The 23,601-nt window shown below is 42.7% G+C and overlaps 1 protein-coding gene across 3 annotated transcripts in view; it reads right to left on the reverse strand.

Annotated features, from left to right (window-relative positions):
* Window positions 1-23,601, reverse strand: part of PAK5 (p21 (RAC1) activated kinase 5) — a 302,429-nt gene that overhangs the window by 66,437 nt on the left and 212,391 nt on the right. The window lies entirely within an intron of this gene.

Raw genomic sequence — 23,601 nt, forward strand, 5'->3', positions numbered from 1 at the left:
ATGGCTAGCTGCCTTGTATTCAGGTGGAGCACAGCCTCTTGGTGTCTGGGATGTGCTTATTACAGATACTCACCTGTCATGCATTAATTATTTTTATGACTAGTGCTTCAGGCTGATTGGTCAGTCAGTTTCTGAGAATCTAAAAGTTCTTTTTGCAGATCATTCTATTCTTTTCATTTTGCACTGCAGGACTTTTCCATGCTAGATTAGTAGCTAGTAAAAAGCTTGGTTTACATGCAATATTTGACAGAGCCAAGATTCAGAGCTGCTCCAAATCAGTCAAACGTGACTGCAGCATCTGAGCTGAACACAGAAAGGACCCTTTTCATCAATCAAAGTTTGGTTTCCTCTGAGGGAATAATTAGAACTGAATCCAAGGATATTCCCCATCTTGCCTGAACTGTACATGTAATAGAGCTTTAGCAGGCAAAACTATCCATTTATTCAATCTACCCTAACTAGAAAATAACACAAAAACCAAAAATCAAGCAAACAAAACAAAAATAAGATGTCATCACTCATGAATTTTAGTTCCAATGCCTGTAAGTCACAGATGGTTGAGACAGAGGTGGCTTTGATGGGAAAGCCAAGTTGATTTATTTTGCTTCATTTTATCTTGGCAAGGAACCCAGGAAGGCGGAAGGGACTACTTTCAACACGGAAGCATCACGAAGTGTAGTAAGCTGGAAGGAATGGTGCCCTGGAGGGGAAAGATCACAGACGCCTCCAGTGTGGAAAATGGCCACATGACCTACAAGCTACCTGCCAATGACTCAGTGGCTTTCGGGGTAGATAGAGTTCTCAGGGAGTAATGCAAGCACTTTTGGCCTTTCCTGGAAAGTGCTTCTAGTTGGGGAGGGAGAACATATTGGCAGCAACAAGCTTTACCTGGTAGAGAGGAGATAGCCATCCATTTTCTTTATCTGTGTCAACTCCACCTTCTCTGTTTTCTTCTTCCTGCTTCTGTGAATCCCTTCCATTCATTCCACCACATTCCTTGAAGACTCCAAGTTCTGCCCTACTTACATCAGAGAATCAGCTCCTCCTGGCACCTTAAGGTTTCTGCCTCTCCCTGGCTGATCCCCAGTTTACATACAGCTTCTGCCTGAGAAAAACATTTAAGACTGTCTTTCCATATTGGTCTTCTTGATGAGCTGTACATTAGTTAAGCAAAGCTGTGTACATCCTCACCCCATGACTGGACTTTCCTGACTCCAGATAACTTACGGATTCAAGTTATTTTTCTAGATTTACAGATAACATTAGAGTGCATATGCTGTGCTGCTACACACACTCTTTGAAGTGCATGCTCTCCCTCTCTCTCTGTATATAATCCCCATAACAACCGTATGAAATGTCCACTTTTATCCCCATTTTACAGGTGTGGAAATTGAGTCTTGAGCCAGGAGGTAGAAAAGTTGTGCATCTGAACCCAGGCCATCTAGCTACAGAACCCACATCTTAACTGCTACATTCACATTGCTAACATCATAAAAAATGCTTTACTTCCTGACAGTTATGTTAAGAACTTTACGTATATTTTCAAATTTAATCCACTCAAAAATCCTATAAGATTGGCAGAATTATTATCACCACACCACAAGTTATTGCTATCAGGGTAAACACACCTGATAGCAATAACTTAAGCATACCCTTAGAATAACCCTGTATGGCAGATGCACCTGAATGTGTGTTCCAAGCTAGGGCATCTGGGAGTGGCCAACCTGATTAGTTCCTTGTCAATGATAAACATCAGAGCCCATGGGCTCTTCTGTGGAATACAAGCTGTCTAGGGCACTGAGGCCCTGAGTTTTGAGTTAAATGAAGGTTGCCAGCTGGAGGTTGTTAGGGAGAAGGTGCTAAGTGAAAATGCTATGTAAACTGCATGCTGTTTGCAAACAGTTGCGGTTTTCCTGCCACTGAACCCTCTCCCCTGTGTGTGAGCCCCCTAATAAAACCCCATGTCTCATTTTCTGGCTCTGGGTCTCTTCTCTGGCCTCTTGAATGTGGTCCCTTTGCTATTGAGGTTAACAGAGATTTGACACAACAGCATATGGCATGAGGATACGGAAGTATGGAGGATAAGTCACTCAGTGAAGGTCACAAAGCTATAGTTTAAGTGGAGGAATCAGATTTTGAAGCCAGGCCTCTCTAGAGCCAAAGCTTGTTCTCTTAGCTAGAAATCCTTACTCACATCCCTGCATCCAAACCTGTGACCCCTGATGACTCCTGCATTGTGAGTCCCTTCAGCTTGATCTGCTTTGTCCCTTTGCCACCCACACACCAAAACGGCACCTCTTTTTCATACCTCTTTAGACATTTAGAGAAAAGACACCTGGTTGTCTTGACAGTTTTCCTCCTCCAGAGGGGCCACGGAATGCGTAGGCTAGGCATTCTGTGACAGGGAGGAAAAGCCCAGGCTTGTACAACTCCTTACTGGGGCGTTATCTGGGATGCAGCTTTATTCAGAAGCACTAGGTATCCCGTGCAAGGAATTGTAGAGAGGATAGGTGTTCTAATTTGGGTTCCCTTGAAAGTAACCCAAGGAAGAAGGACTTTAGTGCAGGCTCTTTATTTGGGAGGAGATTCCAGAAAGCCACATGAGAGACTGAAGAAAGTGCAACGAAAATGAGAGAAATCCACATTGGGTGCCCCAGTGAGCTGGTTAATGCTATGGGCAACTGGGCCTCTTTGCTGCAGCAGATGCCCTGCAGAGCCATGTCAAATGCAGGTCAGAGAAGTGGGGGTATTTATCCAAGAACTTCCTTTCCACATTGGTTAAGGATTACCTCTGGGGGCATTCATTCCCTGGCATTTCTGGGCAGACTCGTTAGGTCAGAGAAAGCCCTTGGACATAGAGCAAAGAGAAGCTGTTAGTGTGTATGAGATGAGTCCACCAAAGCTGCAGTTAAACTCAGGTGTATTCAGGGGATATGAAGCACGGCATCTTCATGACTGCTGTAGCCAGCTTTGCACATGGACAGATGTAGGTTTGAATATCTGCTCTGTCACCTAACAATAAGGTCTTATGCGAACTATGGAAACCTCTCTGTAAATATCAGATTCCTTCCTTAAAAAACAGAGATAATGATATATTGCTAGATTGGAGGGAGGATTAAGTGAGACATGGTATGTGTTAACACCTGGTACAGTGCCAGGTATACAGTAGACAACTATTATTGCTTCCCCACTGGGTTAAAGGTGAAGAGAATTGCCAGGTGTGGTGACTCACGCTTGTAATCCCAACGCTTTGGGAGACCAAGGGGAGTGGATCACTTGAGACCAGGAGTTAGAGACCAGCCTGGTCAATTTGGTGAGACCCCGTCTCTACTAAAAGTACAAAAAATTAGCTGGGTGTGGTGGCATGTGGCTGTAATACCAGCTACTGGGAAGGCTGAGGTGAGAGAATGGCTTGAACCTGGGAGGTGGCGGTTGTGGTGAGCCGAGATAGCGCTACTGCACTCCAGCCTGGGTGACAGAGTGAGACTCCATCCCAAAAAAAAAAAAAAAAAAAAAAAAAGTGAAGAGAATTTAGACAGACTAGATGGTCAAAAGTGTAAGCACCAGTGCTCCTCACTTTGCTTAAATTTCTGGATAATTAGTAGGTTGATATGATTTGGATCTGTGTTCCTGCCCAAATCTCATGTCAAATAGTAATCCCCAATGTTGGAGGTAGGGCCTGGTGGGAGGTGATTGGATCATGGGGGTGAACTTCTCATGAACAGTTTAGCACCATCCCCTGGGTACTAGTCTCATGTTAATGAGTGAGTTCTCACAAGATCTCATTGTTTAAAAGTGTGTAGCACCTCCTGCCTCCCTCTCTTCCTCCTGCTCTGGCCATGTGACGTATCTGCTCCACCTCTGCCTTCCCCCATAATTGTAAGTTTTCTGAGGCCTCCCCAGAAGCCAAGCAGATGCCAGCGTCATGCTTCCTGTGCAGCCTGCAGAGGAGGTGAGCCAATTAAACCTCTTTTCTTTATAAATAACCCAGTCTTAGTTATTTCTTTGTAGCAGTGTGAGAATGGATTAATATACAAGTGCTTGTTGAGTGAAGGAAGGAGTAAAAGACCCCACATGTGGACAGTAGCCCAGGAGGGGCAATAACTACAATTATATACAGTGGCATGAAGAAGGCTGAATCTCCTAATCATAATGGTGAGTGAAAGAAATCAGGCACAATCGCACAGGTACTACAGAATTCCACGAAAATTAAGTTAAAAACCCAGCAAAATGTATAGTTGGCATCGGTGACCCATGGGGGTGATTGAGAATGGAAGCGGACACAAGATGAGAATCTGCTGGGGTGGGTTTATAACATCGTGATTCTTGATATAGTGTGTTTCCTTTGTGAAAATGTGTTGGGCTGTACACTTAATAACTTGTGTACTTAAAAAATATATTAAATGTCAATTAAAACTTAAACAAATAGGGGTGAAAGAGCATAGGCCTTGGCTTTCAAGCATTGTAGGACCTGCCTGCCTATGAAATGAGAAACATAGAGACACCAAGAGATAATTTCTTCTGCATGCATCTAAAACAAAGAGACTTAAGAAAGCCAATCAATTTTAGAAAATTAACTAAAATTTGATATAAAGGATCTTTTGCTGACTTAAGTTTCAAAAATGAAAGTCTATATTTCATATTCTCTACTAACCTCCTCCTCCTCCCATACCTTCTAATTACAGAGGGGAAAAGAGTAATCTTGGAGCTGAAAAGCCTGGCAGACACCACCTTTGACTGAGTGATCAGAGCGAGCACCGCCAGCTGTGAAACACACTGAATCTGGAACAATGGTAAGGCCCACCATGGCTTCTCTGATAGTCCTGCCAAAGGTGCATCACCTGAACCTGACTATGAGGAAGTGTCAGCCAAAGGCAAATGGAAGGGCATTCTGTAAAACAACTGGCCTGTGCTCTTCAGAAGTGCCAAGGCCAATACAAAGAAAGGCTGAGGAACTGTTCTGGAATCAGTAAGACTAAAAAGAGATATGACAACAAAATGCAACATGTGACTTTCAATTGGATCTTCATTATTAGGGCAACTGGAGAACCTTCTTGAGGCCTGAGAAATAAGTGGCAGTAAGGTCTCAATGTTAATGTCTTAATTTTGATGGTGGCATGTGGCTGTGTAGAAAATGCAGGCATGGTGGCTCACGCCTGTAATCCCAGCACTTTGGGAGGCCAAGGTGGGAGGATCACTTGGGCCCAGGAATTAAAGACCAGACTAGGGAGAACCTGTATCTACAAAAAATATTTTAAAAAATTAGCCAGGCAAGGTAGGTAGCACGTGCCTGCAATTCCAGCTACTCAGGAGGCTAAGGTGGGAGGATTACTTGAGCTTGGGAGGATGAGGCTGCAGTGAGCTACGATCATGCCACTGTACTCCAGCCTGGGCAATGGAACAAGACTCTGTCTAAAAAAAAAAAAAAGAAAGAAAGAAAAAATGATGCTTCTTTTTGGTACTGTTAATTGATTTAGACTGCTTTAACAGAATGTCACAGACCAAGTGGCTTTTAAACAATAGAAATCAATTTCTCACAGTTCTGGAGGCTGGGAAGTCCAAGATCAAGGTGCTAGCATGTACAGTGTCTGGTGAGGTCACACTTCCTGGTTCACAGACAGCCATCTTCTCACTATAACCTCACACAAGGTAGCTGTATGAGGTCTCTTTGATAGGGACACTAATACCATTATAAAGGCTCTGCTCTCATTGACCTAATCAATCACCTGCCAAAGGCCCCACCTCCAAACATCACCACATTGAGGGTAAGGATTTCAACATACGAATTTTGGAAGGATACAAGTATTCATTCTATAGCAGGTAGGTAACATACTATGGTATTTGGAAGTGACAGAATATCAGGTTGGCAACTTAATAGATTCAGGATGCAAAGTTCTTTATATGGTACTGGTAACTTTTCTGTAAATTTTAGATTATTTGAAATAATGAAAAGTAAGGAAGTTTCTATGAATGCCTTAGACAAGAGGACTCCAGAGTTTGGAGGACAGCCAGGCAGTCCAAGAACATGAAGTGGAAGCATTCCTTCCTGGTGTGGATTTGAACTGACAAGTAATCCTCCGTGGTCTCTAGGTAAGACACAGTGTTCAGACACCCATGATCTCAAGTGATGTCTTTTATTTTGACTTTCAATCTTGTTTTCAAAATCAAAGGAAAAATATTTAAAATATCAAATATCTTCTCTGCATGACCAGACAGGGTATTTTTAAGAGAAAAATGTGTGTGCAATGTGCACATATTCTGAAATTAAAAGCAAGATTAATAGGGGATTCTAAAATGAATTAATTTATAGGAAGCTGCCGAAACACTATTTGAATCATTTAGATTAAATATGCTTTACTGGACAGGTCCGCTTCCACTGTGTTCTATTATCAGCAGTAGATTGGCCCTGATAACCCTAATAAATTAAACTGTCCAGCTGCTGCTCCTTCATCTATCTGATGCAGCTGGTAATGGAAAGATGAAGAATAAAGCAACGTATCTGCAGATTTCATGAATTACTGATGCCTCTTCACCAAGTTGTACTTATTATCGGGAACATATGAATTCAACCCCCTGGTGGCAGGACTTGGGATGAGAGAACCACTTCTCTTTGCAGTCAGATACCTTGGCTTTCTGTAACAGGGCATTGGCAACCACGTGATGCTGGGGTGGAAAGGGGAAAGCACTTTACACAGCCTCTCTAGTAATGAAGACAGACATGCCTTTGCCTACCCAAGCGCAGTTCAGTGGCTGTAATTTGCAGGCTGACGAGTTGGCTTTCAGTTAGAGACAGAGCCAAGAGCATGAGTCAAATGAAGATGTCACCTACAGTTGCAGCCTCTTTTGTCCTGCCCTAAGCAACTGAGCTCGTGCCACCACTTTCCAGATTGATGAAAATGAAAGATATCACAGTTTAACCTCGCACAGGTGCCCACATATCCAGGTCCAGGGTAAAACATAAGTGTGAAAACACTGATATTTTCCAGGCAAAGACACTGAAAGGGACAGAGCAGGCCGAGATGCAAACTCTTCCTTTCCTTCTGCAAGGCCTGCGCTTATGGTGGGGGTCACATGGGGCAAATGAGTCCACCAGAGGCACAGTTCTGGAGTTCTTCTGCCAACCGTCAGCCACCAGCGGTGAAAACCGTCAGAGGCAGGAACACGAGGGTGTTTTTGCATTTGGCCACTGGCCATGCTATCCTGGAAGACTTTACACCGGCAACACAAAACATTAAAAATGACCATAAGTGTTGACAAATTTTCAAGTTTAGGAATTTGGAAACTTTCACCTGTATATTAGTCCGTGGAACGTTAGCATAGAGAGTATGTCTTCCTGTTTACAATTCAAATGGATCCTCAAAAACGGTTCCAAATGGAGTGGAAAGAAATCCAGACAGGACAGATGGATATGTAACACTCCGAATCCATTCTATGGAAGGTCTGTAATCAGCCTGTGACGGTAGAAGTAAATGCCAAATGGTACTTTTCCTTTGAGGTAACCAAGTGTAGTAGCTTTTGTTTTGTTTTGTTTTAAATAAGACACAGCCTTTGTTCTCTAAGAACAGCACACAACGGAAGTAAAAACGACTCAAGCCTGCCCCCTGGTGGGACGATAGATAAAAGCAACCGCAAGGGCTTACAGGCATCTTCCTGAAAGTATCTTCGTGAGAGCTGAAATCACACTGCTATACACAAAGCCGAATGTATATAATTGGCTAATAAACTTCACAGTTATTTTTATATTGAATTTATTCAGAATTGGTATAGCCACTATGGAAGGCATCAAAGAAATGGAAGAATTAGCTTGCATCCTCCAGATACTCATTACTAAACACTTCCCTTGTACGCTGCCCCTAGGTAGAGCTTGAATGTGGCCTTGCACAGTGAGCCTGTACTGGCAGCTATCTCTGTTGTGCTTCTCTGGCATTCTAAAACAAAATTGCCAGGCATGGGGTTTTGATGTTGCTCCATTCCATGACTGTAGACCGATTCTGCATGGAGCAGTGTGCTTGTAGCATTCTTACTTAAGATCATATATATTAATATATTTAGCAAAATAGCAAACAGGGGGTGTACCTGATGTTTGAATTACAAATAGGCAAATATAAGACGTCGACATATGCAAAAGATACTAAGGTATTTCCTTTTTGGTCTTTGTAGCAGACTCTGTTGATAGGCTGCATAGATGGGCTTGGATTTCTTTAACTGTTTTGGCATGTCCCTTCCTTGGCACCTGTGTGCTTTGTTTCTTATGGTCTGTGCCCATAATTTATTGCTGTCATTTGAATGTATGTGTCCCTCCACATTTCACAGGTTGGGAGTAAAATCCCAGTGCGAGGTGGGGCTGTCAGGAGGTGGCTACGTCATGAGGGTGCCGTTTTCATGAATGAGATTAGCGCCCTTATAAAAGATTAAGGGACCCAGGTGGGACCATTTCCCCTCCATCTCTTCTGCCATGAGAGGACATGGCCTTTGCCCCTTTTGGCCTGTTTATCCTTCATTGCTCATTCAAATGGACATCTTGGAAGCAGACTGTGCCCTCACCAGACACAAAACCTGCTGGCACCTTGATCCTAGACTTCCAGCCTCCAGAACTGCAAGAAATAAATTTTTATCGTTTGTAAATTTTCCTATCCCTGTATTTTGTTACAGCAGCAGGAAAGGACCAAGATATTCATCTTCAATGGACTGTCCTTGGCCTATTGGGATCCATTAGCCTGCACAGGCAGAGAGGTGGTAATGCCAGGGAGTAATACGCCACTCTGGAATAGGAATTATTTTGAGTGGAGGCAAGTGAGAAAAAAGTGGATTCAGAATGAACTCTCTACTCTCCTCCTATCTGCCCAAAAACAGAACATAAAGTCCTGTTGTGAAGGTGTCCCCGCCCCACCCAAATTCCCACTCCAGGAAGGGGATAATGGCCTTATTACCAGAGATGAGATGGTACTGAGAGAGTCTACACAAACACACCTTACTCACTAACGCTATCTTTTATTTGTTTCCCCATATATTTACCTTCCCACAATTTGCCCCCTCAATCGTCAAAAACCCTTTTCTTGTCACTTCTCTACAAAATTATCAATCTTTGTTAAGATGCCATATAAGCCCCAAGTTCTAATCACCCCTTTAAGTTACTCACCACTGAGTTCTCCCTCATGTATGCGAGCTACACGTGCTAATAAACTTCAGCCTGTCTGTTTGTTTTTGTTGTTGTTCTTAACCTGTCTTTCATCAGTCTAATTTGCGGAGCCTCAGCCAAAGAACCCAGAGGAGAGAGGAAAAAGGTTTTCCTCCCCTATATGGGAGTGTGAGAGCCCAACTCCGCCTCAAGAAAGAAGAAAGTCTAAGGAGTTATTTATGCTACAGAGCTTCCTGTGAATCAGACAGAGGTGGGAACTTACTTGAGATTCTCCATTACTCACTTTTGTCCCTTTCCTGCCTATTTCCTGCATTTAATTACCAGTTTTTATTGGGAACACTTCCTCCATAAACCCTTTGTGCAGGAATTACCGCTGTGATGTCTCTTCCAGGGAGCCATCCTGAGAAACTCTGTTCTCCTCTTTACAGGCACAACAATGTTATTCTGCCAGCCCCAAGCTCCCGAGGCACAGGGTGCCTGGTCCCCCATGGAAAATGCTTCTGGGATATGTGCTGACTAGACACTGAAACAGAGCAGACAGCAGACCCCCAAATCTAATGCTCTCAACGAGGCCCATCCTCTGGGGCGCCATGCCCTCAGCTCCTACACATGGCTCCAGTTCTCACTGGGCCCTGGCTGTTGTTCCTCCTGGCACAATTAGCGCCTTTCCTGTTAACGTCCTCTCCATCTAGACAGAACATTTATCAGTGTATTCGGCCATTCTTACATTGCTATAAAGAAACATCTGAGACTGGGTAATTTATAAAGACAAGAGGCTTAAGTGGCTCAAGGTTCTGCACGCTGTACAGGGAGCATGAGTGTGGGCATCTACTCAGCTTCTGGGGAAGCCTCAGAAAACATACAATCACAGCAGAAGGCAAAGGGGAAACAGGCACGTCACACGGCCAGAGCAGGAGCAAGAGAGAAAGTGGGGAGGGGCCGCACATTTGTAAACAACCAGATCTTGCAAGAACTCACTCATTACCATGAGGATAATACCAAGAGGGATGGGGCTAAACTGTTCATGAAAAATCCACCCCCGGCCGGGCGCGGTGGCTCAAGCCTGTAATCCCAGCACTTTGGGAGGCCGAGACGGGCGGATCACGAGGTCAGGAGATCGAGACCATCCTGGCTAACACGGTGAAACCCCGTCTCTACTAAAAAATACAAAAAACTAGCCGGGCGAGGTGGCGGGCGCCTGTAGTCCCAGCTACTCGGGAGGCTGAGGCAGGAGAATGGCGGGAACCCGGGAGGCGGAGCTTGCAGTGAGCTGAGATCCGGCCACAGCACTCCAGCCTGGGCGACAGAGCAAGACTCAGTCTCAAAAAAAAAAAAAAAAAAAAAAAAAAATCCACCCCCATGATCCAATCACCTCCCACCAGGCCCAGGCTCCAACATGAGTGATTACAATGCAACATGAGATTTGAGCAGGTTACAAAGATCCAAACCATATCACCCAGCTACCCCCAGAGGCACTCCCTCGACCCATTCTCATCTCTGCTGAAACGTTACTTTGTCTTCTTAGACCACCCTATTACCCTGTCACTTTTTCTCCTTTTTTCTAGTTTCCTCATGACATTTATTACCACCTGATGTTTATTAGTTTTTACTGTATCGTCCCCCTCATTAGACTATACAATCTATTAAAAACAGACTTTATTTTACATATAAATCAATCCCTATTACCTAGAACAGATGTGAGGAAAAACTGTCTACAAAAGTCCGAAGAGCTAATGTTTTAGGCTTTGTGGGCCATCAAGTCTCTGTGGCGACTACTCAGCTACTCTGCCACAGCACAGAAGCGGCCATAGAAAATGTAGAAACCAGTGAGTGTGGTTGTGTTCCAATAAAACTTTATTGACAAAAACGGATGGGACTTCCATTTTCCAGTGACACGTAGGAAGCTTGGAGGTTGTCATTCCATCCTAACAATAATTAAAAAACTAAACAGAACATTTCAAGAATCTTCTTAGTTCTGTCAGAGAAGTAAGGCCACAGGACAAACTGCTCCTCCAAATCTGGAGAGGCAGACAGGAAGATACAGAAGATCACAACTTACCAGAGCAGAAACCCACAGGCAGAACCGTCCATGGGAACCAGTACTGGGTGGGAAATCTGAACTGGGATTGAGGAGTTGCTGGGAGCTCAGTGTGCACATGTCTGAGTGTTAAAATCTCCAGGAGGGCCCAGTCTGAGGGGGCAGCCACCCTTTTGTGAGTTTTATCTCCAGGAGCTTAACGAGGCTCTCACAGTGACTATCAGAGAAAAATCTATTCATTCTTCTGGCAAGAGGAGGGAAAAAGAAACCACCTAAAAATATGCCATAGCATTTAGTTATTAACAAGGCCTTCCCTCAAGAGAAATCATTTTATCAGAGCCCAAACTGTTGGTTTTAAAATTTTTTTGCAGAGCCTAATGAAGCTGGAGGAAAAGAAAAACCCAACTCCATTTCCCCTCTAGCCACCCTGTTCCACCTCAGGGAAAAACTGAGAAGCTGAAGCTCACAGTCCAGGCACAGGCTCAAGACAGACTGGGTCCTAATCACAGGTCTACAGACTGAGTGTTAATCACAGGGCTATGGAACCCTTCGTTCCCCACACCTCACCAAAGGCCTATTTGCCACCGTTTCTGACCCAGTGCATCACATCTGGCTATCAACAAACAATCATAAGGCATACAAAAAGGTAAAGACCACAGTCTGAAAAGAGCAAATGTCAAAACCAGACTCAGCTATGACAGGGATGTTGGAACTATGAGACTGGGAATTTAAAATAACTATGATTCATGTACTAAGGGCTCTTATGGATAAAGTGGACAGTAAGCAAGAACAGATGGGCAATGTAAACAGAGAGATCAAAGTTCTAAGAAAGAATAAAACAGATGCAAGAGATCAAAAACACTAACAGAAATGAAGGATGCTTCTGACGGGCTCATTAGTAGGGTTGGCACAGCTGAGGAAAGAAAGACTGTCTGAGGCTGAGGATATCTCAATAGAAGCATCCAAAACTGAAAAGCAAAGGGAAAAAATGCTGAATGAAAAAGACACAGAATATCCAAGGACTGTGGGATAATTAGAAAAGGTATATGTTTAATAGGAATACCAAAAGGAGAAGACAGAGAGAAAGGAACATATGGAATGTTGGAAACAATAATGACTGAAAATCAGACACCGAACCACAGATCCAGGAGGCTCAGAGAACACCAACCATGATAAATGTCAAAATTAAGCCTAGCTATATCGTTTTCAAACTACAGAAAAATCAGATAAGGAAAAAAATCCCAAAAGATGCCAAAGGAGAAAAACTCCTTACTTCCTTAGAGGAACAGAGGGAAGAATTTCATCTGACCTCACGGAAACCATGCAAGCAAGAAGACAGTCGAGTGAAATATTTAAAGTATTGAGAAAAAAACTCCACCAGTCTAGCATTCTCTACTCTGTGACATTATCCTCCAAAAGTAAAGGAGACTTAAAGGCTTTCTCAGACAAACAAAACTTCAGGGAATTTGTTGCCAGCAGACCTGCCTTGCTCAATGTTAAAAGAAGTTCTTTAAGGCAATAAAAATGGTTATAGGTCAGAAGCTCGTATCTACATAACAAAAGAAAGAACAACAGAGAAGAAATAAGTGAAGGTAAAATGAAACTTTTAGCTTGTTATTCTTAATCTAACAGATCAATTTGTTCAAAATAATTGTAGCAGCAACGTATTAACATATATATAAATGTGCTACCGAGCCATGAAAAGATATGAAGGAAACAAATGCATATTACTAAGTAAAAGAAGCCAATCTGAGAAAAGCTACATAATGCATGATTCCAATGATAGGACTCACGGGAAAAGGTAAAACTAAGGAGACAATAAAAGGATTAGTGGTTGTCTGGGGTTAGGGTGTGGGAGGGATGAACTGGTAGAGCACAGAGGATTTTTTTAGGGCAGTGAAACTATTCCTTATGATACGACAATGGTAGATACAGGTCAGACATTTGTCAAAACCCATAGAATGTGCAAATGAAAAGTGAACCCTAATGTGAACTATGGACTTTGAGTGATAATGACGTGTCCATGGAGGTTCTTTGACTATAACAAACGTGCCACTCTGGTAGAGGATGTTGATCATGAGGGAGGCTGTGCATGTGTAGGGGCAGGTGGCATACGGAAATCTCTGTACCTTCCACTTAATTTTTCAGTGAACCTAAAACTGCTCTAAAAAACAAAATCTATTAAAGAAAATTCACAATAACCTAAAACAGATGTAGGCTAGATTTGGCCAAAGGGCTACAGTTTGTCGAATCTTGACTTAGAATAAGTCCTTCGTTGAAGGAGTAAAAACAATAACAAAAACAACCAACCAAATTGTGTTTCAGTTACTGCTGCTGTATAATAAATCACCCCCAAACAACTCTGATTTTGCGTAATCATGTGGGTCAGGAATTTTGGAAGGGCATTTGCTGGGCAGTTGTCGGTCACTGCAGTCAGATGTTGGCTGGGGTTGCAGCCACCTGAGGGCACAAGGGCCGGACATCCATGATGCTCGCTCATGTGGGCTGGCAGTGAACAGGGACTCTTGCCTGGGGGCACAGCACAGCTAAGCGGTCTGCTAGAGTACCACATGAGGCCTCTCCAGCACGGCAGTTTTCTCAGTGCTGCATGCTTCCCCCACAGCAAACAACCCAAGAAAACTGGGTGAAAGCTGCATGACCTTTCCTTTTCTAGTGCTGAGAAGCCTCAGAGTAACTTCTTCCCCATTCTTTTGGTTACAAGAGATTCACCAGCCAGTTCCAAGTCAAGGGGAGGGAAGGTAGACACCACCTCTGATGGGAAGCATGTCAAAGACACTGTGGCTGATTTTTAAAATAAAGCAATGTCGAAACTATACTCCATTGTACTTCTACCTGAAAGCAGGGGGTGGGTAGAAATGAAATTAATATTTATCACTATGAACCAGGCATTATGTCAAATACAGTAAACATGTTAGCCTACAACAATTTCCTGAATTAAAAAGGACAGTTCCCATATTACAGATGAGGAACCGGAAGCACAGAGAGTTTGAGGTGCTTGCTCAAATTACGTCAGTAGCAAGTAGCAGATTCTAATGTCAATGCCAGATGTGCCTGATGTTCATTCTTCCAGACTATTTTATGCTGCTGGAAACACAGCAAAGACAAGTAGCACGTTGGCAAGGGAATCAGCGTTCTCTTTGGCTAAAGCCTTTGTGTTCTCTATGGTAGGTTTTCTCAAACTTTAACACCTGCACACATCCCCCCGGCATCTTGCTAAAATAGATTCTCATCCTTCAGGGCTGGGCTGGGGACTGAGATTCCACATCTAACAAGCTCCCAGGGGATGCTGCTGCTGCTAGCCTGTGGCTTGCACTGTGGGATGTGGGGCTCTATGGCACAGCAGGTGATAATACACTGGGGTGCAGTGCCCAGACAAGGCCCGGAGACCCAAGCAAAGCATGCCTCCTTCCTTAGGGGGCGTGATAACCTTCCCTATTCTGGGGGCAGTGAGAGTCTAAGGACAGAAGTCCAGGGGTGGGTGGTGGATGGAATGTGGTTGAATTCTTTGGCAGTCTGTCCCATGATGCCAATAGGCATAGGAAGATATTAGAAATTGCCGTTTTCTTCTGGGAAAGTCTTTTTGTTTATTCTTTCATTTTGGTGTTTCTGGAGTTGTACAAAAATATAAATAATTGCAAAAAGCTGGACTATTGCAATTGTGTGTGATTCAGACAGAATAAGCCTGAGGCATAACTGAGTCCAGAAAAATGCCAAGTCATAAATCAAAAGTGAGATCAAACTAATTATTCCAAGTGAGTCGATGGCACAACATTTGTTTATCTCAATACATAATCGACTTCACTAATTAAAACAAATTCGATTGCATTTATTACTGGTAACCCTGACAAGTTAAAGCTTGAACACATCCGATGAGTGAGCTGTACGAACTTTTCAAGGACACTAGGTGGCGCCCGTGTACTTTTCTTGACAAAGTCAGGCTGCTTTAGCCATTTAAAACTTCAATCAGTGGAAAGAAACGAGTTAGCCCAGTGGTTCTCAAAGACAGTGAGTCAAAACTCTGGGGATTGGGCCCCAGATTTGTACTGTAAGTAATTCTTCCCAGACGATTTTATTTTTATACCAGTTGGTTAATGTGATGACACTGGAAGCAGCTAGCACAGTTAAGCGCTTAATTGTGATATGAGAAAACTGAGACTGAGAGATTTACTCAATTTGCAGGGATGACACCCAAGAATCCCCATTCTTATCTGAACAGCTCTTCTACCAAAGCATGTAAAGCAAAAAAAGTGAAAGTTTACATGAGGTTTGTTGTCAAAGCATCAAAGATACCTTTAAGCCTCTAAATTGTGTCCTGAAATTGAAGATACATCTCAGAAGAAAAGGTCGAACCTATCAAAAGAAATGCTACAATGAATTAACATTCAGTGGAGCTAATATTAGTATAAGGAAAAATAAACATTATGTAAGTATGTGACAAATAGGCTTGTAATGTGGCTCTCACACAACTAGATGACAGCATCCTCCAAGGAACATACAGAGTGGGGCGACACTATCAAGGGAAAAGGAACAGCTCTAAGAAGTGCCAGAAGAAGATAAATACTACATAACTCCAAAAAATCAGGTACCTCCTAAGTTTTATCAGCCCACAAAATTATAATCAAATTGATAAAACATAGCTCCACTCCACGTGGCTACAGAGTTTTCTGTTAAGATCCCCTGCCCAGTGTTATTGCTGAGACATATGTTGATACAGAAGACAGACTATTATGGGCTGGGAGCTGGAACTTTTTTTTTTTTTTTTGAGACAGCTCTGTCACCCAGGCTGGAGTGTAATGGCGCAATCTTGGCTCACTGCAACCTCTGATTCCTGAGTTCAAGCAATTCTCCTGCCACAGCCTCCTGAGTAGCTGGGATTACAGGCATGTGTCACCACGCCCAGTTAATTTTTTTGTATTTTTAGTAGAGGTGGGGTTTCACCATGTTGTCCAGGCTGGTCTTGAACTCCTGACCTTGTGATCCACCCACCTTGGCCTCCCAAAGTGCTGGGATTACAGGCGTGAGCCACTGCGCCCAGCTGGAACTTATTTTAATTCAATCATCAAATATTTATTGAGCACAGTGACAGGTACAGTTCTATAAGTACAAGCAACCTAAGGAAAAGCTTAGATGAATCGATATTTTCATAACATATCATATGTTTCAGTACTGGCGGTTTTAAGAGGAAGAAAGGAAGGTAGAAAATGGCTTCTCTCAGATTCTTTTCTCTCCTTCCTTCTTTCTTTCTTTCTTTCTTTCTTTCTTTCTTTCTTTCTTTCTTTCTTTTTCCTTCTTTCTTTCTTTCCTTCCTTTCTCTCTCTTTTTTTTTTTTTATCTCACTGTCACCCAGGCTGGTGTGCAGTGATCAGATTATGGCTCACGAAAGCCTTGACCTCCCTGGCTCAAGTGATCCTCCCACCTCAGCCTCCTGAGTAGCTGGGACTACAGGTGTATATCACCACACTTGGATAATTTTTGTATTTTTAGTAGAAACAGGATTTCTCCTTGTTGCCCAGCCTGGTCTGGAACTCCTGAGCTCAAATGATCTGCCTGCTTCAGCCTTCCAAAGTGCTGGGATTACAGGTGTGAGCCACCGTGCCTGGCCAGATCCTATTGTTTACTGTTGTTTTACTTCAGGTAAACCAGAGAAAATAGAAACAAAGAAAGTTTGGAAGAAAAAAACCATGGCTGTTTTTGAACTTAGGAAACTTAGTTATTATCTAGGGCATGGCAAGATAAAACTGAAAAACAATTCTACTCCTTCCACACTTCTCTCTGAAGGAGACACACTTGGCAATCCTGGCCACACTTCTCTTACCCCTTTTCATTGCCCAATAGTCTCATTTCTCAGACACCAAATCCCTAACAAACTTCTCAACTCCCAGTTCTTCCTGACTTTTTCTCCTGCCCTGTCTGCTGTGTTCAGGTCCCTTTTACGGGTGCCGTTGGACCAATATTTGAACGTTCTTAAAGATGAGGAGCTCACCTTTCCAAGGCATCCCCTTGTGTTGCTGGAGAACACATTTCCAAGTCTTGCCCTATTGAGGTGAAGTACTGGAGTCTCTCTGTGCTGCCTCCACTTACCTTTTCCTATTTTTCCTTCCAGGGGATTCCTAGAGGTTACTAAACTCCCCTCTTATGGGACAGTCATTCAGTGTTTGAAGAAAGCTATTGTTTACTTCCCTCCCTTGATTCTTTGACAGAAGATCACCAGGGCTTTCAACCAGTCATCAGTGCTCTCAGCCAATCATCGGATCACCTGAATTCTAGATTCTCCATCATCTCAGCCACCTTTCTTCATATGCAAGTTGTTAAACATTGTCCAAGGATGACATGGAATGAAATGGACACCTTTATTGTACAGATAACATGGCAGGAAGTTCTGTTGTAACAAGGAGGGGTACAGGAAGTGAAGGCAGAAATATGAATCAGCAACACTGCCCTTCCACCACAGCCTTTATTTGCCCATTCATAATACTCTGTAATTAGAACTAGATCACATGGATAATTATTTCCCCTTTGGAGTAAACATTCCTGGAAGGAAGGACTCATCCCCGATTTATTCAATGCTGTGTCCTCAGCACTGGGCTTGGTATGTGACTGGCATTTGTTGCAACAAAGATCCTGAAAGGGAAGAATGAACATTTGAATTCAGATCTCTTCAGAAGGGTTGCAGAAAGCAGGAGGAATCTGGGACCATGAAGACCTACACAATTCTCCCTCTCCTCCATGTTCAACTCCAGGGTGTCCACTTCTTTTGACCAAATGCCATCTGGGGCTGATGGGCAGTTGGATCAACAAGGCTTGGGTGCTGAGGACATCTCAACAGAGAGAGCTTGTGGGCTTGCTTCCACCTGGATAGGGAAGAGGTGCACATGGGTGGACAGCAGGCTCAGGTCCTGGGAAGAACATGGCTCACAGTGATATGGGGACCCAAGACCGTGAACTATGGCAGCATGGATTTCCCAGCTCTGCAGAGGTGGTGCTTAGAAGCTATACAGAGTCGCTGCCCTGGAGGCTGGGAGAGTCTGAGAGATGGTGGAGGAAAAGAGGGACTTCCTCCATGCATCTCAATGGGGAATTGACAGTCTGCCTGCATCATGCCATCAGTCCCCAGGTATAGTTTCCACTTTGTCTTCCTCTAATCATGGGACTACTACCACACAGAGAAAAAAAGTAGCCAGAAAAAATGTATATTAATATATTATAACCAAAGATATCCAGCACCCAGAGAGAGAGAGAGAGAGAGAGAGAGAGAGAGAGGACAATGGCTCAGAACAGATTAAACCATGCCCCAAAAAACAGAGCTACTGGAAGAGTCAGATGACAACTTGAATGTAAAAAGCAACAAGAGCATCTCTGTTGATTCAAGCATGACACAAAAGAGAATGTCTGGAAGTAGGCAATTCAAAGCATGGATTGAAGGAGAAGATGGTCACTGCAGAGACATGAGGCTGAGACTGACAAGTAGAAGAGATGTCTCAAAACCTATGCAAAAATACAAAGAAAGGAAAGTCACAGGGGAAAAAGAGACTTAACATGCAAAATAAGGAAGTGTCAGAAGAATAAAAAGGAACAGATGGCGGGCATAATTTAACAAATAATGGACGATAATTTCCCTGAGCTAAGGACCTGAATAGGCAGTTTAAAAAAATGTCATTAAGGCCAGGCGCGGTGGCTCAAGCCTGTAATCCCAGCACTTTGGGAGGCCGAGACGGGCGGATCACGAGGTCAGGAGATCGAGACCATCCTGGCTAACACGGTGAAACCCCGTCTCTACTAAAAAATACAAAAAAAAAAAAAACTAGCTGGGCGAGGTGGCGGGTGCCTGTAGTCCCAGCTACTCGGGAGGCTGAGGCAGGAGAATGGCATAAACCCGGGAGGCGGAGCTTGCAGTGAGCTGAGATCCGGCCACTGTACTCCAGCCTGGGCGACAGAGCGAGACTCCGTCTCAAAAAAAAAAAAAAAAATGTCATTAAGTTCAGGGCAGGACTGATTAAAAAAAAAAAAAAAAAAAAGACACACCTAGGCATATCCTGAAAAATTTTTCACTCTTAGAATAAAAACAGTCTCTTACATATTTCCAGGAAAGAGAGAATATTAATGGGCCGATTTGAAAAAAAATAAAAAATACTTACATAGGCATATCCTAGAAAATTCTTTAATTCTAACAATGAAAAAACTGTTATATACTTCCAAGAAAGAACGAGAATACTAATGGGCTTATTATCTAAAAACCTGAAGTTTGAGTAAGTACAGTCCTGCAGTTGACTTAGGTCTGAGTGTGGTGGCTGACGGGCAATGGCAGGCCACGCCTCCTGAGAATGGCCCACAGTTATCCAGAAAGTGCTCACAGCCTCATGCACAGGGCCTGGGGTGTTATGCCCTTCTTTGGGGGTGGTCTCAGCCAATGACTTACTGAAAAATGGTAATAAAAGTCAGAATTGCTATCTCCAGGTGAGACAACCCGATGGTGCCATTGATACTCCAGAGCTCCCATGGTCTCAGGCTCAGGTTAGACTGGAACTGAAATCACAGCTCTGTCCATAATATTCTTCGGCACTGTCCTGCCTACCTTACTCTGTCATGGGTGCCTCCTGAGACATCTCCCTCAGTAAGTCCCTTGCAGAAGAACCCCGGTCTGAGGTTCTTCTTCTAGGAAGCCCTACCTGAGAGGAAAGGACTGAGAAACCTATACTCAACCACAATATATTCACTTATCAGCAAAACCAAAAGAAATATATACATGATTATATGTTAGACTTAAGAAAGCAAATCATGATCATATATTACAATTATCTCTAACCATTTTAGAGGTAATGCCAGTGAAGACTATATCCAAATAACAGATGATCTAGATCTTCCCTTTCAATATGGTACCCACTAGACAGATGTGACTATTTAAATTAAAATCAAATCAAATCAAAAATTCAATTCTGAGTCATCCTCATCATATTTCCAGAGCTCCATATCTCCATGTGTCTGGTGGCTACCCTAGTGGACATTTACATTATCACAGAAAGTTCTACGGAATAGTGCTAATCTAGACATTGACCTCAAGATGAAGTAAATATGAGGTGGAGGGGAACACCTGTTAATTCAGGGGTGTCCAACCCCTGGGTCGCAGACTCATACCTGGAGTGCCTGCTGACTGTTGGGAAGCAGGGCGCACAGCAAGAGGTGAGTGGTGGGCGGGTGGGCATTACCAGCTGAGCTCTGCCTCTTGTCAGATCAGCAGCAACATTAGATTCTCATAGGGTTGCAAACCCTATGGTGAACCAATCATGTGAGGGATCTAGGTTGTGCGCTCCTTATGAGACTCTAATGCCTGATTATCTGAGGTGGAACACTTCCATCCTGAAACCATCCCCACCCCTGTCTGTGGAAAAACTGTCTTCCACAAAACCGGTCCCTGGTGCCAAAAAGGTTGGGGACCGCTGTGTTAAGCAACACATCTGGTGTGCACTCAGTCTGTATCTCTCTCTCTCTCTCTTTATTGAATTAATTCTGAGTGGATAAGTAAGACTGTCTAGGAATGATGCATTATAAAACTGCTAAATAAGGGCTCTTAAAACATAATGTACAGAAAATTCTAATAATAGTTTAGTGCTGTACGTATAAAATGAGTTCATCAACATCTAGGAGGGAGGGAAATAAAAGCTTTTCAAAGTCTGTTTGTCACAAGGAGTGGAGAAAGGGAAGAAGACGAATGGATGACATTTTTCTAATTGTCTCATCTTATTGGAATCAGAAATAGGGAGGACATATTGCATTTTGTGGGGAGAGATAAGTTAATATTATTGGGGGAGTTAGTTGGGAGTTTGTTTAAAAATATAGTAAAAAAGGAAGGTATCTGATCATAAGAGCACAGAAAGGGGAGAATCCATTAGTGGAATGGAAAAGTGGAAACTCCAAGTTAATAAAGGAGAAGAACAGAATGAAAAGCAACATGATCAAATCAGCAAGAAATAAGGAAGAGGAAAAAATAAAAATGTACATTAAATAAAGCATTAAGTAATATGGAAGAAATGAAATCAAGTGGATGAGTTATGATACTAAATATAAATGTACCAAATTATTCCAATAACTGTCAGATTGAATAAAGACAAAACAACATAAAACTAAACAACAATATGCTGTTTATAAGAAAATACTTACAGATACCCAAATAAAAGTACAGTATTATACTAAGATAGATAGAAACAAAAAGAAATCAGGTTTGAAAGTATAAGACAAGGGGGCACTTAAAGTGAAATGATTAAAGAAACTCTTACTAATGCAAGAATTCTTGCAAAACAACAGGAAAGTTGACAAAGGATTTGAATAGGCAATTCACCAAATGAATGGTCCAACAGTTAACAAGATATGAAGAGATGCTCAAACACAATAGTGAAAAGAGAAAGGAAATAAAAACCACAATGAAATCCTCCTTAGACCTGCAAATATTCAGTGTATAATACCAGGGCATGGTGAAGATGTAAGATGTGCAACCTTGTGCTTTACTGATGGGGAGTACACTGGTACCATCATTCTGGAGAGCCATCTGTGAGTACTTACTAAATTCAATGGTACAAATGCTTTATGATCCAGCAATTTCACTTTAGGGTCATGGTATGTCTTGTAGTCAAGACAATTTTAATCCAATGCTGAATATGAAGCCCAATATTAGACAATAAAATACTGTAAGAAAAACATAGGAAAAATCACAATTCTAGAGAGAGACTTAAACGTATTTTTCTCAAAATTTGGCAGAAACAGTTTTTGGTATAAAAATAAGTAAGGCATAGGAGAAATGTATCAGAAAATGCAACTTTTGTCCAGTCCTATAGAAATTTTAGCCTCTCCTGGTTATCAATATCTCAGTCACTGACATACTCAATTTCACACCCCAGCAAGCACTGACATCATGCCTAGCCCATGCTGGGTATTAAAAAAAAAATGCTGAACAAATTGAACGTTGAATACCTAACAAAGGTATTGATATGGTGAGTACCTTAGAAAACAGTAGAATTTGAACACTTGGAAGGTGCTTCTAGGAAGATTTTTATGCCATTTCCAGGATGGGGTAGAAATATTATAGAGATAAAGGCAACTGAATTTCTTCCAACTTATCTGTTTTCTTGAAATTAAGGTTCATGTTTTCTCCTTACCTCTCTCTCTTATAATGTGCTAGTGTTCCCATTATACCCTTGACAACTCACAGCCATCTCAAGCACAACTTTGTGCTTTGTGGCAAGGCCCTGGCTCTGGAGTCTCCTGAGCTGGGTGGAGCATGCCTCAGCTCTGCCATTTAACAGTTGTGTGACTACTGGTGAGTCCTTTGGGTTCTCTGAGCCTCAGATCACCCAGTCTGTAAAATAAGGATAATACCTACCTCACAGGGGCTTAAATGAGGTAATATGTATTCAAATATGTCACTAACTATGAGCCCCAGTCCTGTATCCTAAAGTGAGTTCGCATCTCACAGAAACAAACAAACAAACAAACAAACAAACAATGAATCTGTTATAAGCAATTAAGTAAGGATTCTTCACATTGGTTTGTGGGCAACAGAACTTTATAACTGGGCATAAAATAGATGTGGGCCATTTACATCTACAAGTAGCCTTTCATGAAGGTTAAAAAAGTATTACTACTACCACTACCACCACTGCCACCACCACATCCACTAACCATCTCCACTGACATCACTGTCTCCACAGCTTCCACCACCACTTCCACAACCTTCAACTACCTCCATCACCTTCATAAGCTCTAGCTTCAACACCATCTCCTTATATTTGATGAGAACTCCTTTATCCTGATGTTCTCACTCTCTCCCCCGATGCCCTCTCATTTGACTTGATTCGTGCTAGCTTAAAGCTAATGGAATAATAATCCATCGAGGATCTACCCTTAATTGAAGAGCTAGTTTCAAATATGAACCACTCTACAATGCTGTGCCAAGAAGCTATGCACTGTCCTGGGTAGTCCCCTGACATCTTCCCTCGCTGCACCATACCCACGGATGGTGTAGGACACAGTGCTGTGCCCAGGTTTTTGGTATGAAGTTACCAAAAGTAAGACTTTTTTGAATTTCACAATGATTTTTATTTGTCTTCATATATTTTGCTTTTCTTTTTCTTAGGGACAGGGTCTTTCTATGTTTCTCAGGCTGGAGTACGGTGGCTATTCACAGGCACCATGCTAGCTCACTGCAGCCTTGAACTCCTGAGCTCAAATGATCCTTCTGCTTCAGACTCCCCAGTAGCTGGAACTACAGGTGCATGCCACTGAGCCTGGCTCTGTCTTCATTTCTTCCCTGTGTTCTCCTAGGTTTAATTTCTCTCTGGTTGCTGACAGTTTATAGGCTTGTCAATTCCTTGGCTTTATTTTTATTCATTAACTTGAAAATCTGAAGCACAGC

Source organism: Theropithecus gelada, chromosome 10 (assembly GCF_003255815.1).
Source record: "Theropithecus gelada isolate Dixy chromosome 10, Tgel_1.0, whole genome shotgun sequence".
Taxonomy (NCBI): Eukaryota; Metazoa; Chordata; class Mammalia; order Primates; family Cercopithecidae; genus Theropithecus; species Theropithecus gelada.